This window comes from Rosa chinensis, chromosome 1, assembly GCF_002994745.2.
Source record: "Rosa chinensis cultivar Old Blush chromosome 1, RchiOBHm-V2, whole genome shotgun sequence".
Taxonomy (NCBI): domain Eukaryota; kingdom Viridiplantae; phylum Streptophyta; class Magnoliopsida; order Rosales; family Rosaceae; genus Rosa; species Rosa chinensis.
Window position 1 is genome coordinate 3513744 of NC_037088.1, and position 21330 is coordinate 3535073.

The window sequence follows — 21330 nt, forward strand, 5'->3', positions numbered from 1 at the left end:
GCAGGTAATTGCTCTGTTTTGTGATATGGTGATTGTTTTCAAATATCCTCCCATCTGAGCAAGATAGAGACAAATCTGATAGAGAAATTTGGGTTATGGATGATTAGTTCAGGGGATCGCACTCGACTCTTTCCCATAGACATGGGTTTGGTTCATAGTCGGTAACCCATGACCATAGTAGTGTTTTGACTCTTGGAGAGATTGATCATAGTGATTATTTGGTGTGAGGATATTCCAGACAGTGCCATAGGAATAGGATAACAAATAAAAAAGAAGAGATAGAAGAAAAGAGAGCTGGTGCGCCCATACTTGGGTCATTTCAGCTTGCACTTACGCCTGTTGCTGCTATGAGATATGAAAGCATGTGAATGTGAGAGTGTAATACATGCACAAGAATGCAGCAGGTTAAATAGCAATTTGAATAAGAGAGGTTTAAGAGAGATGTTGGGTGTGTTGGAAGGTTTGACTGGATTGTACTAGTCTTTTCACCGTAGAATAATAGCCTAAAACAAAAGTCGTCCAAGGGAGGTTGGGTGGTGTTTCCTATATTTTTTTTTATCAATAATAATGGAGCCTATGCCATGCTTAACTAGAAGAACAAATTGGATCCCTTGAAAATCCATAGCTGACTAGTCGTAGCTTTCACTTATGGCAAACCTTTGCCCTTTTGCAGGCAATTAATCAAGATGAGTTAGAGAAGCCTAGTGTCAGCTGCAAGCAGTGATAGTGCCACTGACAAGAACCAGAAGGTTAAGCTGGACAGAGATCTTCCAATGGATTTATAAGCTGCCAGTGAAAAGTTAAGATCTGAATCCGACAATTCAAGAGGAAATGAAAAGGTGTATGCATTATGCATGTAACCAATCCTGGATGTACAAATCCTTCTCCAAAGTAGATCAATACAGGCAGATAACTTTAGTCGAAAAGGTGTATATTTAACGTATACTAAAGCTCAATCCACTGTTTTACTGTTTATACTGTTGACAATTATTCATAAGTGTATGTAATGACCGTCTTGCCCTTTTTTTCCGTCTATTACTGGTTGCCACTCTGACTGTAGGTTAAGAGGTTGGTCGGTGGGGGGCTGGAAAGACCGTTCCGCCCTCCTTTGAGAAAAAAATCTCCTGCTGTGTATGGATCTGATCTTCTTCTCTCTTCTAGAGTCATCTACTCTAATCCCTCACACCCAAGTCAAAATCCACATGAAAACCCAAAAATCACAACGAAAAAGACCAACAGAACAAGAGAGTTGTGAGCAGCAAGAACAGTGTTGACGACCATGGCTTCCAAAACAGAGCCGACCCAGAGGCTGGCCTTCTCAGACGGTGAGGAACTATCAAGGTCAGTCACTGAGATCAACACTGATAAAATTATACGGTGAGGAACTATAGTATGGTATGAACTATCGGAGAAAGATTCTAACTCAATACAATCAGTACAACACAATAAAGATTAATCTTTTTGTCAAATACTTATGATCATTTAGTTTACTGATTTGTATTTTTCCTTTTGAACAGCTGCCAATCTCAGATTCTGCTGCTAATCTGAGAAAAGAAAACTACACTAAAAGCAAATAGAAAAGGTTTCATCTCTAAAGATACTATTTTTGTTATTTCTTTTTCATTCTTTAGCTATTCTTTGATTTTAATGGAATTTACAGGACCTTAGTGGTTCGGCGGAGCAGAAGAAGATGGCTTTGAGTCTGGGTTTATTTGGGGTTGCTTACTTACAGACATTACTCTCTAGGTCAGTCAAGTAATTAAATTTATGTTTTAGTAGAATTCCTGATCTTCTTTGTGAGTTCAAATGAATTACCTTTCTAGCGTTCAATCATTTTGAAGGACAACTTTTTCTTTTCTTTGCTTCTGGTATGCCTGAATGAATACTTTTTAATATTTTCCATGAACTTGCATATATAATCACCTTTAAAATAAGAAGAAGAAAAAAGAACAACATGAAAAAGTTCTCGAGTGTGGTTTAAGTCTCTGTTTTGATTCTATTACTCTTATTACTTTGGTAGTTTGATTTGATGCTATATGCTTTGATTTATAATTTGGGGCTTTCTTTAATAATAAGCCCTCCATTCAATTTGGTTTTCTCTTATAGTTATTTGATTGTCTGTATTTCATGGCGACCCTAATGTAACTATGTTATTTGATTTTCTATTTTAGAGGTTTTCATCAAGTCTGCTGTTCTTCAATCCTAATGTAACTATGATCTTAAAGTCTGCTGTTATTAATAGTTATGATCTTAAAGTCTGCTGTTGGAGGTTTTAGACTGTTATGCATCTGCTACCTAAATATGATAATCTCCTTAAATCTGTTTTAGTGTTGCCTCACGTTGTCTGGAGATTTTCTGGCATTGCAAGTGACAAATCATATGTAGGGGTAGCCAAAATTGAAACTGAAACACACAAAGTACAGATTGTTCTTACGCTTCTGAAGGTTGGGCCAACTTGATTCATTTTTAATGGGTCATACTCGTACCTTCTGCTCAATTTAACATTATGGAGTAGATTATTAGCCACGGGAATTCTACTGTCCTCTCATCTTTAATGGAAAAAGTCTGCGCAGAGCTGGAGAATTTGGAGGCTCAAGACAAATTAAATTAATGGGACTTAGGAGTTGGGATTTTTTAACATTTTTTTTTTTTGTCTAGACCTTTTAGTACGTTTAACTATTTGTTTTTATCTAAGTGATACAAAGCAGGAAAAAAAAAACTGAAATAAAATGAGAGTTTTATGTAAGCTGCTCTCTCAGCTTCTCTCTTCTTTTTTGAGCCTAAACTTGAACTTCCTAATATCCCATGATGTTATAGTACTACTTTTCCTTTTATTTTTTCTTTTCTTTTTCTTTTTTCAAGCAGTAAAATGGAGGTGGAAAACTGGAAGTTATACATATCATATATTAATTTAAGGATTAATTGCATAGAACTAGATTCCTAGAAGTAGTCGGAAAGGCTTAAAGCTTCCCATTTTTTATTATACATATCATACCATTCCCACATGCAAAGGGATGATCCGTTATGCCTTGAGAAGGTAGGCATCAACCTTTTTATTGAGAATCAGGACAAAGTCCGGATACTTATTAAGTTTAGATTGAGTTTTTTTTTTTTTTTTTTTCAATTTTATGTATCTCTGATTTCTAGAAACTTTGAAATTGGAGACTTTTAGTCCACTTTCAGAATCCCAACAACCAAAAGAAGCGTTAGTTTTTTCCTAACCAAATCTTAATTGGAATGGAACAACTGAACCAGGAATTGATATTGCTTTAGCAAGGTCTGTAGTCCTTTAGACTTAAAAATTGATTATAGAACTTAACACTGGAAAGTCTGTTATTCTAAGTGAAAATCCACATGGGTTTACAAGATATTAGACTTATTCTACATCAAGGTTTGCACCATTTGAATTAGATACTCCCCTCTCGCTCCTGTTCCCCAACTAATCTGTATAAGATGAAATAGCCTGTTAATGTTAATTGTTGAAATGAAATCAGATGATCCACTGTTCTGGTGCAAAGGTATTATAAGGTGGAATTTTGGCTAAATTTCGCAACCAATTATAATAATAGGGTTTAGATAGAAATAGGGAAAAGAGAAACCTGTCGTCAATGTAGTGTGTATGCCTTTATGCATTGGTGATAAGCATGAAATTCTGATCTTCATATACTCTGAACACTAAATGTGTTGAAGGAATATCGATTTAGTGTGCCTTATCAAACTAGGAGTAGCAATAGGAGAGAAGGTTCTAGATTTCCCAATCCTACACGGATTGGTATTCCTTGTAACATTAGAACTAGCACTTTGTAATCCCTATATATAGGGCTCCTATTCTCAATAATAATACACACAATTCTCTCATCAATCTCTCTCAATACACATATCCTTAAACACGTTATCAGCACGACTCTAACCACAAAACAGAAAACCAAAACTCATTCACAAAGCAGCCCCTAGCCCGAGCTAGCCGAGCCTTCGCTGCAGCCCGCGCGCCCGTGCGCTTGCAACCTTGCACATCAGCCCCTGCTGCCCCCCTTCCTGCAGCCCTGCGTTCCAGCCTGCTGCCATCGAAGCATCACTGCTGCGCAAACAAGCCAACGCACACCCACTGCATCTTTTTCCCGTTCCTGTGCACATCCGTCTTCTTTCAAGCCTCGAAACGTCTAGTTCGGAAGCTCAGATCGAAAAACTTTCTTCATCAAAGTTGTTCGTCTCTGTCTCTTCCATCTAACCTCAGAATTTCAGCCTTATCGGAGTTATATTGAGATCTGTACACCAATCGAAGTACAAGCTGTTCAGAACAGAATCTGCTCCGAATTTTCAACAAGTAAGTATTTAAAAGAGTAAGTTTTGAAGTTCCTATAATTCGAAATTTAAATATTTCTTCTTTTCTCGGGGACTTGAAAACCTCCCTTCTTCTACATCCCACCTTTCTTATAACGTGGGTTCGATTCTTGAAAAGCGGAATCGTGGGGATTCACGCAATTTAACGAACTAAGAGCGTTCGTAAGACTTCGGACTAAGAGCGTCCGTAAGCATCGATTTAATGAACTAAGAGCGTTCGTAAGACTTCGGACTAAGAGCGTCCGTAAGCATCGATTTAATGAACTAAGAGCGTTCGTAAGCTACGGACTAAGAGCGTTCGTGAGCATAGATTTTGACCATTTAAACATCACTGTTTCGGTCTAATCCAATTTTCTTGGAAATCGATTTCTTGGTAGCATAGCTCGGAAATCTTAATATTTAGTCGTCTTGGAAGTTTTAACTCCGAGACTAATATATTTCTTCTTCTTATTTCAGGATGTCAAGACTTGACTTTCCTATCCTTGACTCAACTGGCTCTGAATATCATAGTTGGGTCACGGATGTTGAGAATCATCTCACTTCAAAAGGGATCCTACCCGTAATTCAGGCACCAAATCCAGATCCCTTATTCGAGCGTATGGCTATGAATAATGCCACCGCCCTTATTTTGATAAGGCGCCACATGGATAAATCACTCCGATTGGAGTACATGGCAATCAAGGATGCTAGAGAATTATGGGTTGCGCTAGAGGAGCGTTTTGGTAATGTAAAGGATACCCTCCTCCCTGACTTGAAAGTTTAATGGAACAATCTACGATTTACTAATTTCAAATCTGTAGCTGAATATAATTCAGAAGTTCTTCGCCTCAAAACCATGTTGGGGTTCTGTGGACAAACTGTCACAGAGCAAGAACTAATTGAGAAAACTCTCTCCACCTTCCCCGTCTCAGCTATTTTGCTATCAAAGCAATACCGAACTGAATTCAATACTGGATGGCTCACGAGGTTTCATCAGCTAATTAATATTATGTCTGTAGCTGAAAAGCATGATAATATCCTCGTGAGAAATTATAATTCAAGGCCTATCGGAACTAAGAGCGTTCATGAGGCGAATTATAATAATGCACCCAAAGGAGGGCGCAAGGAGCGAAACCCTAAGAATAAGGGACACAACAGACATTCTGGTCCATATAACCGCCCTACAAAGGAAGGTACTCGTCAGAATGAAGGACGATCACGTGGCAATACATGGCAACGTGGGAGAGGAGGCCGTGGGGCTCCAGGACGTGGAGGAACCACCCAAGGCCATGGGAATGGCGCCAACTCCTATAGGGGACGCCACCCAAGTGCAAACAATGCACCTCAATTAAAGGGAGGAAATCACAATGACATGTGTCATCGATGTGGATCTAGTGAGCACTGGTTCAAACAATGCAAAGCAAGCAAACAATTGGCTGCGCATTACAAGGCATTTAGAGACTTCAGAGAGCATGAAGCCAATTTTGCCGAAAATATAGAAGAAGATGGTGATGATGCCAACGTCAATCTCACCATAGCGGACTTCAAATCTGACAAAGAATTGCACAAGGATGCTGCAGATTTTGATTAGTATAGTCCTTTACTTTTCCAAGAATTATGTAATGGCAATTATGCCTTAAATCAATGAAATGACTTATTGTATTAACTCTTTCCCTCTAGGCGTACTCAAGAGTACTTGTGATGTCTAGGCAAGGTTTGATATGAGAGAACGGTTTTAAAAGTGAGCAACGCTCCATCAAAATCTCGCCTTACCTTACCTGGTCACAACTAAATTGAAATTACCGAACCGATAGAGTGACTACGATTTGTCTACGATTTGATTTTTATATTGGATTAGATTATGGTCACGAAACTTTGGTGTCATCATTGGATATTATTAATAAAGTATCGATTTATTTTATCTCATGTCGTAGACATGTTTTTCGAACTTTATTATTTCAAAGATATAAGAGCCAATGGTTTTCATGTGGAAACACATTGTGAGAATGGACAAGAGTTCCTTTGCATCACCTCTAATGACTACGGACATAAACGAGTATTAGAGAAACTTATGTGTCGCTCTAGTGGGTTGTATGCAACCACTATTCGAGTCATTGAATCCAACCATGTCATGAGAGATGATTTATGGGATTCCGACACGTATAGGCTTTAGCATGACCGTTTGGGACACCCAGGTCGTGACATGATGATCCATATATTAAAGACTTCACACGGACATCCCTTTTTCAGAACAAAAGGAAGTAAAACTCGAAATTTGGATCAAGGAGGAGCACCTGCGCCTCACGGCGCCTTCCCCCTTCAAGTCCGGCCACCACTAGCCGGCGCCGCCATCCCCCTGCGGCTCAAGGGTGGCTTTGACGCCACCTCTGCTCCTCTGACTCAAATTTCGACTTCTAAAGTCCATTGTGACTTCATGGCTCAACCAAAATCCTCATTGGTTGTTTCTGGAGCCCATTATCCGTTCTGCAAAGCCTGCCCTTTAGCAAAGTTAGGATTGAGACCATCCTATGCAAAGGACACTAAAGAAAATATACCATTCTTGCAAAGAATCCAAGGTGATATTTGTGGACCTATTCAACCACTATGCGGACCATTTAGATATTTTATGGTATTGATTGATGCATCGACACGCTGGTCACAGGTCATGCTATTGTCCACAAGGAACGCTGCATTTGCTAAACTCCTAGCACAAATAATTAAGTTACGGGCTCACCACCCTGATCATCCCATTAAGTCTATAAGATTAGACAATGCTGGGGAGTTTACATCAAAGACTTTTGATGATTATTGCATGTCCATTGGGATTGATGTTGAACATCCTGTTCCTCATGTTCATACCCAAAATGGTCTCGCAGAAGCCACCATTAAACGACTACAAATGGTTGCTCGAGCATTGGTGATGCGCACCAATCTCCCTATTTCTGCTTGGGGCTATGCAATATTGCATGCAGCTGTGCTTATTCTTCTGAGGCCCACTACCACTCAACCCTTTTCTGCGTCCCAGATGGTGACTGGGTATGAGCCTAATGTCTCACACTTACGCATATTTGGGTGTGCAGTTTATGTGCCTATTGCGCCGCCACAGCGCACCAAAATGGGTCCTCAACGACGATTAGGCATTTATGTTGGATATGATTCTCCAACCATTGTCCGCTATTTAGAACCCTTGACAGGCGATCTCTTTACCGCAAGATTTGTGGATTGTCACTTCGATGAGACAGTCTTCCCGTCGTTAGGGGGAGATAAGAACATAAATGTTCAACAGGAATGACAAGAATTGTCGTGGTCTGTCCCCACTCTGTCTCATCTTGATCCCCGAACAGCACAGTCCGAAATTGAAGTGCGGAGAATTCTCGATCTTCAGAACGTAGCAGAATCGATGCCTGATGCGTTTTCTGATATCGCTAAAGTGACGAGATCACACATACCTGCTGTAAATGTGCCTGCAAGGATTGATGTCCCTAAAATTAGAGGACATGACGCCACCTCAAGGGCACTTGAGCATGGCGCCAACGTCCACAGTGGTAGTGACGTTGTGGCTAGGCCCACGGCTCCTGCCAGGAAGCGCGGGAGGCCAATAGGTTCGAAGGATTCTCGCCCAAGAAAGAAAGCGAGTTTGGTACAAAATAATCCATTAATCATCGATGTAAATAATCCATCTCATGAGAACATTCCGGATTATGGTTATGTCCAAGAGACATCATTGGGGGACGCTCCAATGTCAAAACCAACTCCAGAGAATAGAGAGATCTCCATAAATTACACTAGTGTACATGAGATGATGGATAGAAATTCTATGGCAATTGATGATGCATTTGCATATCATATTGCAAAAGGAATTATAGAATATGATGATATCGAACCTCGCTCTGTTGAAGAATGTCAACGAAGAGCAGATTGGCCTAAATGGAAAGATGCGATCCAGGTTGAATTGGATTCACTAACAAAGAGACAGGTATTTGGGCCTGTAACGCATACACCCCCAAACGTAAAGCCTGTTGGCCATAAATGGGTCTTTGTTAGAAAGCGTAATGAGAAAAATGAGGTGGTAAGATACAAAGCCCGCCTTGTGGCGCAAGGTTTCTCACAACGCCCTGGAATCGACTACGAGGAGACATATTCTCCCGTAATGGACGTGATAACGTTCCGCTACCTTGTCAGTTTGGTAGTTTCCGAAAAACTTGACATGCAGCTTATGGATGTGGTTACAGCATATCTCTATGGGGATCTAGATTCAGAGATATATATGAAGGTTCCAGATGGACTTCAATTACCCAAATCAAGTGGCTCTAAACCACGGAGCGCGTTTTCAATAAGATTAAAACGCTCACTATATGGATTAAAACAATCCGGACGGATGTGGTATAACCGTCTAAGTGACTACTTGATTGGGAAGGGATATATTAACAATGAAATATGCCCATGCGTGTTCATTAAAAGAACAAGTTCCGGATTTGCAATCGTAGCAGTTTATGTCGATGACATGAACCTAATTGGAACTCTAGATGAGTTGAAGGAAACTGCTAAATACTTGAAATCCGAATTTGAGATGAAAGATCTTGGGAAAACACGGTTTTGTCTCGGTTTAGAACTCGAGCACCGTAGTGATGGGATTTTAATCCATCAGTCTGCATATACTCAGAAAATTCTAAGGCGCTTTAATGAAGATAAAGCGAAGCTTGCGAGTACTCCCATGATCGGCAGTAGTCTTGAGCCCGGAAAAGATCCGTTTCGTCCAAGGGATGAGGACGAAGAACCATTAGAGGCCGAAGTGCCCTATTTGAGTGCAATAGGCGCATTATTGTACTTAGCTCAATGCACAAGACCGGATATCTCATTCGCAGTAAACTTGTTAGCTCGACATAGCTCTGCGCCAACACGCCGCCATTGGATTGGTGTAAAGACCATCTTTCGATACCTAAGAGGTACGATTGATATGGGCCTATTCTATCCCTACAGAGAGAAAATGAATGACGGAAAGTTGGGATCGGACCCCAAAAGGCAAAACGCCCCCGTCCATGGAATGGCCGCCGACCATGTTGCCGGCGTCGGCGCCGCCGCCGCTGCTCATGGTGGCCGGCGTCCTCCTATCTCCCTCCATCAAAACGACAATGATGTCTTGATGGGTTTTGCTGATGCAGGGTACCTCTCTGACCTTCACAAAGGTCGCTCCCAAACAGGTTATGTCTTTACCATGGGAAGCACTGCGATATCTTGGAGGTCTACAAAACAGACCCTTATTGCTACTTCCTCGAATCATGCAGAGATTATTGCTCTACATGAAGCCGTTCGTGAATGTATATGGCTAAGGTCTGTAATTAGACATATTCAAGGAAGTTGTGGTTTGAAGTCTACCACAGATGAACCTACATGCATTTATGAGGATAATGCAGCTTGTATTGAGCAAATGAAGTTAGGTTTCATCAAGGGTGACAACACCAAGCATATATCGCCTAAGTTCTTTTATAATCAGCAACAACAATCACTTCTAAAGATTGAAGTGAATCAAATCCGATCAGAGGATAATGCAGCAGACTTATTCACTAAGTCGTTACCTAAATCCACCTTCGAGAAACATGTGAAGAGCATCGGATTGAGAAAGTTATCCGAACTCCCACGATTGTAGCAATCAGGGGGAGATATCGACATCAGGGGGAGTTATGATGTCTACATGTTCGATCTCGAAGAGTGAAGGACGTGTTGTGCTCTTTTTGTCCTTCGACCAGGGTTATTTTTATCCCATAGGGTTTTTTTGTTACCTGGCAAGGTTTTTAACGAGGCAACGGATAAAGCGTCACCACCAAGTTTGAAGTGGCACATGGGGGAGTGTTGAAGGAATATCGATTTAGTGTGCCTTATCAAACTAGGAGTAGCAATAGGAGAGAAGGTTCTAGATTTCCCAATCCTACACGGATTGGTATTCCTTGTAACATTAGAACTAGCACTTTGTAATCCCTATATATAGGGCTCCTATTCTCAATAATAATACACACAATTCTCTCATCAATCTCTCTCAATACACATATCCTTAAACAAAATGAACCAGATATTTGTATTTGTATAACTTCTGATATCAAATCAAAACTAGGTCTCCTTTATTTGTCTAAAAATCAATTGATCTAAAATTAATTTTCCATAATTTGCAGTCTTTGCAAAACCTCAGACACTGCAACAGAAAAAAGAAGGAGGCAAATCAGTTTGATCTGTCTTTTCTAATCTAAGTACATTAGTTGCTTTTAAAAATGATCAAGTAGTTGGTCCTGTGTTCACTGGATTGAGAGGCCACAAATGTGACCATTTTATCATGGCCATTTATCTTTTTTATATTTTTTTATATTTAATTAATTAATTTATTATTATTATTATTTTCTTCTTCTTACAAATAGCTTACATTGAGTTTAATTTTAGTTATTTTACAATGAGTTTTGCCATTTTATAGTTTCTAACTTCTGAAATTAATTTTCCATTTTTTGCAGTCTTTGCAAAACCTTGGGCACTGCAATACAGAAGAGAAGAAGGCATATCAGTTTGATCTCCAATTTGACAAGTGAGATGCCATCAAGCTGTACCGCATCGATCAGGCTCTGAGATACAGAGGTTGGGTTGAAAATGAGTGTGAAATTTCACCATCTACGGGTACCGGGGAATCTCACTGTTTTTGCTTCCTTCACTGGTCAATCTGACCAGGTAATGGTTTCCGTTCTTGATTTGGGTTCAAAATATTGGTGTTCGGTGATTGGGTTTAGGGATTTGCTTTGTGTCCTGCAAGTATAGGAACACATTGGTCTTTTTTTTTTTTTTTTGGTGCTTTTCGTCGTATAAACTGGTATATTGTTCTCAGTGGTTTCTTACTTCCTCTCTGTTCAAAGGTGTTGAATCAAATACCCGGATTATTATCTTTTGGAATTGCATTGAGAAAAGCAAGAGAGCTCCAGGTCAGATACCCTCTCCCAGATTATCTTTCTCCTGTTTTGGTTTCTGAAATTGGTTCAATTTGATGTCTGTAGGACAAATGAATGATACCAATTTTGTGTTTGAACAAGAAAAAGAATGAGTGGGAATGCTTGGATGGTTTATGTGGTGTTATAAATTGGGTGTTTTGGTTCCGGGTTTCAAGTTTTTGTTTGTGCAAAAACTGATACAAAACTTCTTCTCTTCTGTAGTGAGTGTAAATTATAATTCAAGCAGTTAAAGTTGAGGAAGTTAGGTATTAACAATGCTGTAAAGTTTGGGTATATATTCTGACTATTCGGTTTTGGCGTCAATTTCTAAAGTTCTGTGCTGTTTTGGCCTTTTCTAAATTGAACTTTCAGTTTACTTGGTTTCAAACTTGACCGATATTGCTGTGAATGATTGGAGGGTTTTATTTGGGTGTCCTTATCATTTCTTTAGTGGTGTGGTGTGGTGAAGATGGTTTCTCAATCTTCCTTGCCTTAATGCTTCACGGAGTTGGTGCAGGGCTATGTTGATGTGGTTGGTTCCTGTAATGGAATGGTTCATTTACATATTGTTGCATACTTATTATGAACGGTGTGAGATTACTACTACCAAAAGTTGTGCCTTTTGAAGATTATTGCTGGTTAGTATTGTTGTTTCCATGCTGGATTTGTCAATGTCTAAATGGAATGTGATTCACAAGCAGCTGCTCCATCTTTTTCGAATCACTCAATCGGCCTCAGCAAAACCACGCACTCTGGAGGAAGCAATTTTTGGACATCCGCCATTACTAGCTTATCCATAGGCTAACACCTTTTGAGAATATACACCTGCTAAGGGACATCATACAACTATTTTTTTCAAACTATTGCAGCAGCAATTGTAATTAGCTTTAAACTATGATAACCTATTTTTTGAACACACTACCACAACATCTGTACCGGTGGTTATGTTGCTAGAACATGAGCTACTTCATCTTTTGTTGTAAAACAGATATTCTTTTGTTAATATAATGATCATGTCAACTATATTTTTTATGCTTTTGAATTATGTCTGTAAATAACATTATGTTAGCTTCAAAACCCGCTGCAAAGCGCGGGCACAGTTTCTAGTAATTACACTAAAAAGGTATACTATAAATATATTATTGGTTATATACACTAAAAGGTATACTATAAATACATTCTTGGTGCAGAGACGAGACCATCTACGCAACAGATTCAATTTACAGAGGGCTGCCTTTGGAGGATAGGTTCTTTCAATGATTTGAACAATTAGAAGTTTGCTTGTTCTTGCAATTGCTCCTGTTCCAGTAACCATAAATCATATCAGAAGCATTACAAGAAAATGGTGCAGAAGTAGAAGAATGAAACATAAATGCAAAAATAGGGTTAGAAAGCAGCATAAGAAGCAAACTAAATCGAATAATAATTGAACAGCATCCTAGGAACATTTGAAGTGGTACTGACCTCTGTCACAAAGAAGGCATGGAACCCATATGGAACTCGATCTCTGGGGCAACTCAACAACTGCACTGGACATTGTTTTTGCATCTAGGACATGAATTGCTGATTTTCTGCATGGTCAAAATTGAAGTTCAGATTGCATTCTATACTCCATTCTATACTCCAGAAGACTGAACTATACAAATTATAGTACAAAGATGAAAGATATATATCCTCCGTCAGTTTAACTGTCAATTACAAATGGAAATGAGCAGCGTCATATGAGTTGTAAGGGGTGCAGAGGATGAACTTCAGAACTCAGAAGTGATCAGGGACAGAGTCAAGGTCCACCTTTGTTAGGCACCTTTCTCTTTTCTTTTTGGGTGGGCAGTCCAGACAATGGAATAGGATTATCTAATCAAAGGTTTAATAGTATAGTACACAGTTCATTTACACAGATCATTAGATGCTTAATCAACACAAATATTACACAGATGATTTACTTCACATCAGCACATCAAAGGTTTAATTCTATTTTCACACGTCTTTTACTGTAAACACTAGCACTGTCATTGACTTCAGGTCTAATAAGTTTGCAACACAGCTGAATCCAGTAGCAAGCATTTGTACTAAACTTAATTAGGACAGATGTACATTTTAGAACAAGATATATCATGATAGCCTACTGATGATTTAGCACATGAATTAGATTGAAATGAAACTTGGTAAATAGTGTGAAAGATGTGAGTAGCACCCAGTATTCTCATCATGTACAAAGAATATCAAGTAGCCATCATCTTCTTCTGAAGTAATACCAAGAACAGGGGGGGTCAAAAATAGCCTCAGAACCAAATCTATCAGGTCCCAGGTCATAAAGGCCTTGGACGTTCCCTCCAACCTCAATTTCCGTTTTTCCAACCTCAGGTGCAGCTTGCAGATCAAACTTGACTATCCCTGTCACCTTTGCAATGGTATCCAGTGTGGTTCCATACACATAGCGTTGCTTCCTGACTTCAACCACGTTAACTAGTCAAAGTAGATGAAAATCATGACTGCTGCACTAGCTAGGTTACTCGATATATAACAAACAGTGTAGAATTTGAAGACAAGGTGACAAAACAGGGAAAGCCCACAGGAGTAACAACTCTAATCTGTTATTGTATTCCAAATATTGAAAAGGCCAAGACTAGGATCTTAGAATAGCCTATTTACACAGGCAATCTAATAATAAATTCTACAAAGACATATTATGAGAATCCTCAGAATTATTAAGAAATAAAGTAATAAATACTTAAATTAAACCGAACAAATAAACCTCCCCGCCAATGATTAACGTAAGTACATAACGACCACTAGGATCCCCATTACCAAGAAGTTATTTTCAGCTGATAAAGCAATATGTCAATATCTAGTTTTCTTCACTATAATATCGTCTTTGCACATTCATTGTATGAAAAATTGAAGTTGCTACATGTTGATATCTTTTGGTCACAAAAGATGCAAATAGGCTGCGGAGTTCATGGGCAGCTTCATTCCCTGCTATTTATGTAGCAGACGGGATAATCCAATGATGCTTTTGTTATATACTAGCAATAGTACCTGCGCTTTGCAGCAGGGTTTATTGGTACTATCAAATTACAATAATAGCATATGTGAATGAAAAGCATTGATTCTTGATTAAAATGATTAAATAAGAAACAGACACATTATTGCAGTTTAACCCAGTTTCTTCCCCATAGTAAGATTCAAGTCTATATACAATTGTTCGTTGTTAATTATGAAGCAATAGTATTATCATTATCTGTCCAATTGGAAAACCTTCATCTTCATTTACAAAGACTGATACAATTTTCATTAGAATCAATCCATTTTTACTTTTCTACTTACCTACATACTGTTTGATTTACCTCAATGATTTCACCTAGAATCTAAACCAATCATAATTAAAGAAGACAGAATTCAAAACAATGAGGAGAAACCAATGACCATCAAAAGGCTTTTCCTCTCTTTCTGATGTATATTAAAATTTTATTCAAAACAGTACACTACTAAAACAATAAGTACAAATATACAAAACAGATACCAAGGAACTTCCCAAAGATACAGAAGCTGGGATAATGCCTAAAGCCTCTGAAAGAAGAATAGCAGCAATAATTTTCCCTTTCTTCTCTGCCTGCATTTCTTCTGCAACCTTTATTTTCAATTTAGCATTGTTGTCCTCTCCACTTTGGCACATAATCAAGTCAGCAAGGTGGCAATCTTATGGTACAAAACTATGCTGATTTCAAAGTTTGCATTCAAAACAGAACATACCACCCAAAAACCATCATAAACACCGTACCTAAACCAAATTTTTCTTTGTACTGTTTATGGCATCAAATATACCCACCTACAGTTAAATTAGGGTTCTTAGCAAGAAAAGATTTGTCAGAAACCAACAATGATCAAAATGACTCAGAAAAGTACTTACCAATAGTCTCTCTTTTTCTACCTACAAACTACACAAAAATACTCATAAAGTCATTTAACACAATCAACAACAAACTAGTCAAATGCGCACAAAAATCAAATTCATCAAAAAAAAAAAAAAAAAAACTTGCTGAAAGAAATAGAGTAAACCTTCCAATCTGCCCATCTTCCCGATCTCAAGAGGAATCTCTCCACCTAGATTATTAACATTCAAATAAAAGCCAGTGAAGCTGCACAAATTGGCAAAAGAAATTGTGAGATAAATCTTGTTCTCTTTAAAGTGAATACAAAATATACTGATAGATTCTTTTTGAATAAACCGTATATGAGGTTAAGATGATTACTTTGCACTACTTCCCTTGAACTGATGCATATGATTGTCCAAATTATAAGAATCTTGAGGGGTTTCCTTTCTGCATAGAATAAAATCCAGTATTACTCTTATCAGTACCAGCTAGAAGTATAGGCGTAGAAAGTATTATTGAACCACGTTGTCTTGTACAACGATCAGATATGCTCATCAAATAAAGTATGAGAGCTAATGGAAATAGAAGGAAACAGGTGTGAAAAGCCAAAATAAATGAATGACTGGAAGACGATGTGCATGGCAAAGAAGCACCCGAACTAATTGCTCAAACTACTGGAGCTGACATTGATAGGAAATTGGAACTAATTGCTCAAACTATTGGAGCTGAGACAGAAAAGAAATTGGATTCAAATACTAACTTGCAAAAACCCCCGTTACTTGTTTGTGACATCAACTAAAATACAATGCATAAAACTTACTTGTTGAACAACTCAACCCTATAGTCCATCTCCTTTTCTGCCATACCAAAAATCCGCACACAATTATTTAAAAAGCAAAATAAAAGAAACGTACAGAGATTAAAACGTGAAATTTGCAAAAATTGAGCAGCACCTATCTATAGAGAAACATCAACTATATCACCTAAAGCTCTCATATATAAAATTAATGGACATAGAGAAGAACACAGAACTATGGCTTATATATAGACCACATCTAACCTCTCAGCTTACAGATTATATAGTTGATTTCTAATGTTTAACATGCTTTAATTATTTCATCGGTCCTTTCCATAACTATATGAATGATGTCCGCATCATTCCAATCTTATACCTCTATTTAAACAACCCGTTTCTACATGAATTAAAAAAATAATAATAAATAAAATAAAATTCCCAAGTTCGTTCGTTCTGATGACAAAAACCTATTCAATTTTTTTACTATAGCTGCTAATACACACAATAAATTTATCACTTATCTTTATCAAAACTACACAATCAAACATGAAACAAACCATATCCAAAACTTAATTTGACCAAAAAACAACACAACCCCGAAACCCTCAACTTCCATCCACAGATCAAACCCAGACAATATTTAGATACAGCTGCAATGGGCCCTGAGAATCGCAATGAAATTAGCCGATCAAAGCTTCAAACTTTCCAACACTGCCGATTTCAATCCCTCTTCTTCCCCTTTCTATCACACCAACAAAACCTCCTCCACCACGTAAAGACACTGTTATGTGTTATTGAGAAAATTGGAGGGCAACATTTGCAACTTGAAAATGAATTTTTGACAGGCTCTGTTGGTTAAGAGAAGATTTGTGATGGACAATATGATATATTGCATAAAGTAATCATATTAACTTTTGAAGGATAGATTGGGTACTAAATGACCGAATTACTTTTCTAAGCACGATGCTTTTCTAATCAACAGGGACAAACCTCTTGATTTGTGTCAAACATATGAGATTTAAATGTTGCTGTTGCATGAGATCTCAAGGTCAAGTTAACAGATCATTGCAACACAGACTCCGGCAGGAACAAAGCATGGCCTGCAGCAATGGTTTTTATTTTTTATTATTATGTTTGAAGTGCTAAATGACAAATTTGAAAAAAAAAAAAATCAGGGAGGTCCAAAGACTAGATTTATATCCTACGGCAAGTATCGAACGAAAAAAAAAAAACCAAAAGGAAACGACAAAAAATACATAAAATGACAAGGAGCTCAGTTCCACAATTTTGAAATGATAGCGAACGTCAAATCCTCATAGTGGCAACTGGCAAGCGTGGCAAGGATGGACCCGATCAACTCATTGTTTCCCAATCTTAATCTGACCGGACTTGGGGATATAGCTGTAGGTATCGACCCACTTGAGCCATCATTAGACAAATCCACAACCCGCAAATTCAATGGAGACAAAAGGTCTGATGGTATCCACCCACTACAGGAGTTACTAAGATCCAAATTTTCCAAATGCTTTGTAATTTGCACCGGAAAGTGGACTGTAAGTACAAGATTTTGTACATGTTATTTGTTGGCATTCCCATACAAAGCTAGTGAAGTATATCATGACAATTCATCACTGAAGAAGCTGGAAAAGGGCCTAATACTGATCTCAAATACGTTACAGGTAAATGCATCTCATGAGTCAGCATATGCATTGGGATTGCAATCTGTGTTGCAATCCTTGAGTCAGTCCTAGGTTTTAGGAAGTTTGTTTTTGGAAAGTATCTTTCTATTCTTAAATTTTATTATGCAAAGATTTTTTTCACCAGTTAAAATCGTCCCATTGAAGACCTAATTGATTTAGGTCTGTTTATTTTAATTGGCAATCTTTTGTTAAAAAGATCTTTCCTAATAGGAATCAATTAGGGTTAGACGCATTGATTGTACACGATTCTTTCTCCATATAATTATGAAAATATGGTCTAGGTTTAGAGAGCTTTTAATTTGCATATCATATCAATTTGCATGTGATTGATGCATATATTGTGGGTCTAAACTCTCCAATTCAAATAGTGTTTAAGGAAAGGAGTTTAGGAAATCTTATCTGCATTTAGAATTGTTTTGAATACATATCAGATAAAAGATTGTGATTGCATATTGTTTTGAAAAACCTTTCCATGTTTATCTCAATCGGTGTTTAATGTGATTGGATTGAGGGGGAGTCTTTATCTTCTATAAAAGGTTTTGAAACTGCATTATGAGATGTAGAGTTTTCTGATTGAGAATTTTAATTGTGCTGCATAGTCTGCACTAACTGTTTTACAAAACTCTCATTGTTTGTTTGATTGATTGATCATACTGCTTGTTCACTGCATTCATCACTTGCATATGTGATTGAGATCAGTGAGGCTTCAAGGCAAGATTGAATTTGAAGGCGTGTCCAGATTTCTTCATCTATACAGATTGCTTCATAGTTGTTTAGAATAGGTCTTTTACAGTTGTGAGCAAGTTAGCATTGTTGCTAGTCAATGTGGTTGTGTTGAATACCACTACTTATGATCTGTAACGATTTGATTCATATTGGATTTGATTCACGTGTTGGCTACGTTAAAAGCCACGCAGTGAAGTTTCCTCAGTGGAGAGGTTTACACTGCGTCAGCAATTCTTGTGTTCTTTTATTTGTGTTGTTGCTTGTTTGAATAACTGTCATTACTCAAACTCTATCAATTTTGTTCCATCCGGTAATTACAATTGGCATCAGAGCGGGTTCTAAAGCTTTTTAGTAGATCCGAGGACATGATGGAACATGAATGTGACAGAGCTGCTAGTTCGATAAAGTGTCCCCCATATTTTGATGGTGAAGATTACTCGCAATGGAAGATCATGATGAGGTTCAAGCCTAAGAAAAAGGTACAAAATTTTGCTATCTCTTCTGTTAAAATGAAAGATGTGGATGATAGTGATTCTGTGGATTTAGCTTTACTAACCAAAGAGTTTAAAAAATTTCTGAAAAATAAAAACTCTTATGGTAGTACTTCAAAAAGTATATCTGAATCAAAAAGGGGGCAATTATCTGAAAAACGATTTGACAAAAACCCAAAAGTCAATAATTTTGATAAAGAGAAAAGCGTTGTTGAAAAACCTATACGTTATGAATGTGGTGGTATTGGTCATATCTCTTCTGATTGTGGAAATAGAAAATATAGCTCACAAAATAACAAGGCTCTTAAGTCAACTTGGAGCGACAGTGAGGAAAATTCTCAAACTGAGAATGAAGAAGAGAATATTGCTTTCATCTCCTCACCTTATCATGAGGCATCTGACGATTCCAACAGTGAAGGTAAGATTTTTGATATATCAGATGATGTGACTAATGATAAGTGCAGGGAACTGTATAAAGCTTCAAGAGTGATGTTTAAAAGAAATCTTAAACTTGAGAACGAGATTGAGCAAATCAGAAAAGCAAAGATCAAGGCCGAGTTAAATCTTGAATCATGCAAAGAAAAATGGGAAGGTGAATGCTTTGCTTACACTGACAAACTTGATATTTTGCAGGATAAGATGAATTCCCAAAATTGGGAGGTGGAGCGTATTGAGTTGATTGACAGGATTAAAACCCTTCAGGTTGAAGTTAAAGCCCAATCAAATCTGAATATCTCACTAACCTCTAAAATTGAGAGTTTGCAGGTCAAGCTTGAAGAGTCTCAAGAAAAGTTCAACAAATTCTCAATAGGGTCAGATTTGGTTTCCAAAATGATTGGAATTGGAAAACCACACACCAACAAGAAAAGGTTGCGGCATAAAGGTGCAAAAATCAATCGTTCTAACTTTGTGAAAGGTGTGAGCTCAAGTGTGCACTCAAGCTCATCAAATGACCAAGAAACTCATCCCCCAACTCTTCCTCAAAAGCCTAAATTTGATTCAGCACCTCCACCTCATCAAAGGAGAACTCAGGTAAGTTCTGACAGTCACATCTCTGTGCGTCAGCTTAGGTATGTTCATAACTCAAAAAGTTTCACTCCCACTTGTCATTTCTGCGGAAAATTGGGACACATACGTCCTAGATGTAATATGCTCCGCAGGGTCACTCAAAATCAGAGGAAAGCATCAAAAATAGGCTCAACTGCATCACTGCAAGCAGAGCTGAAAGAGCATCTGAAGTTGAATAGCAGGATTGCAATCCCCAAAGAGCAGAATTTGAAGCAGAAGCAAATCTGGATTAAAAAAGGTTCAAATAATTATTTTTCTGCTCATATGAATAATCTTGATAATATGCTTGAGCTTGCTTTCGTTCCTACGTACTGAACACAAATTGTCTAATTCGTTTACTAGGCCTTTAGACAGAACTCAATTTGAATCACTTAGAAGCACCGTTGGTGGATGCTCTAAGTATTGATACTCTCACTTCGCTTGATCCATTTTGCATGCATTCATGTTGTATGTCTTCATGGTAGTATAGGTGCATTATTATTTCCGTTTCTGCATTGTTAGGATCAGTTTCTGGAAATTCAAGATTGTGATTTGTATCCCTAAGTGTCTAACAGATTAATTTGAACTTAGATTGACGAGGGCTCTACTCCTTTTCTTAAATCTGTGTGCAATGAGCTGCTTAGCATGTTTTGAATTTGTTCCTGCATCACTCTGTAATTGTGAGCTTGAACAACATATTCTCTATCACCTTGAATCCTCACATGCACACATACTCTAAGTGGTGGTAAGTCATATTTGTTGGTTGGCCTGTTCTCAATACTCTTGTACGGAATATTTCCTTGTTTTTGCTGCTCCTTGAAAAAAAAAAAAAATGTTTTATATGGAGCATGGCCAGGCTATTGCCAAAGTAAACAGCCCTCGGTCGTGACGAACGATATGAGGATTGGGAAGAAACGGGAATGGTTTGGTCACCCCGGTGGATTATGAGACTATTGACTCGAGTAGATGTGCTCTTTGGGATGTCCTTGTTACATCTAGTACCCTAAAGTCATCTGACTTGGGAGCTGCTAGCTTAATACTCGTTACATGGGTCGTAGTCTTCTTGAGCAAAAATGTTACTTTGTGTGAAAGGCCAAAAGAAAAATTCAAAATCATGCCCTCACGGTGTTATAAGGGGGAATATAGTTTACGTGCTTAAATTTGTTTCGTATGTGAGGCTTGGTTTTCAGGTTTCCACAAATATTACACACCCCATCTTGAGATATGTTCACTCTTCACAACAAGCTAGAGGTATAGAATACTCGATCACCCTCTATCTTACCTTGTGATTGTCGGAATCAATTCACTCGTGTGAACTTATTTTGTTGCACTCTTGTTTATGATTAAGTGGTATTGCTCTTGTTGGAAAAGCTATGCGAATTAAATCTGTTCTTAGCATTTGGATACAACCCA

General features: G+C 38.0%; 2 long non-coding RNA genes and 1 pseudogene across 5 annotated transcripts; 1 reads left to right on the top strand and 2 right to left on the bottom strand.

The window, feature by feature from the left end:
- LOC121052746 overlaps window positions 1-14087 on the bottom strand; it is a 30558-nt pseudogene extending 16471 nt beyond the window's left edge.
- On the top strand, window positions 1335-11741 carry LOC112193058. Of its 4 annotated transcripts, none has more exons than XR_005804342.1 (4): window positions 1335-1377; window positions 1518-1582; window positions 1661-1746; window positions 10818-11648. It is a non-coding gene; the product is annotated as an uncharacterized LOC112193058 (long non-coding RNA). The 4 variants fall into 4 exon arrangements; XR_005804341.1 differs by lacking the exon at window positions 1335-1377 and adding an exon at window positions 11655-11741 and having other exon boundaries at window positions 1386-1582; window positions 10818-11548; XR_002933754.2 differs by lacking the exon at window positions 1335-1377 and having other exon boundaries at window positions 1386-1582; window positions 10818-11028; window positions 11211-11648.
- Window positions 14088-14823: 736 nt separating the features above from the next.
- On the bottom strand, window positions 14824-16693 carry LOC112193071. Its single transcript, XR_002933766.2, has 3 exons — window positions 15978-16693; window positions 15536-15604; window positions 14824-15421 (listed from the first exon to the last, which is right to left on the bottom strand). It is a non-coding gene; the product is annotated as an uncharacterized LOC112193071 (long non-coding RNA).
- Window positions 16694-21330: the final 4637 nt, after the last annotated feature.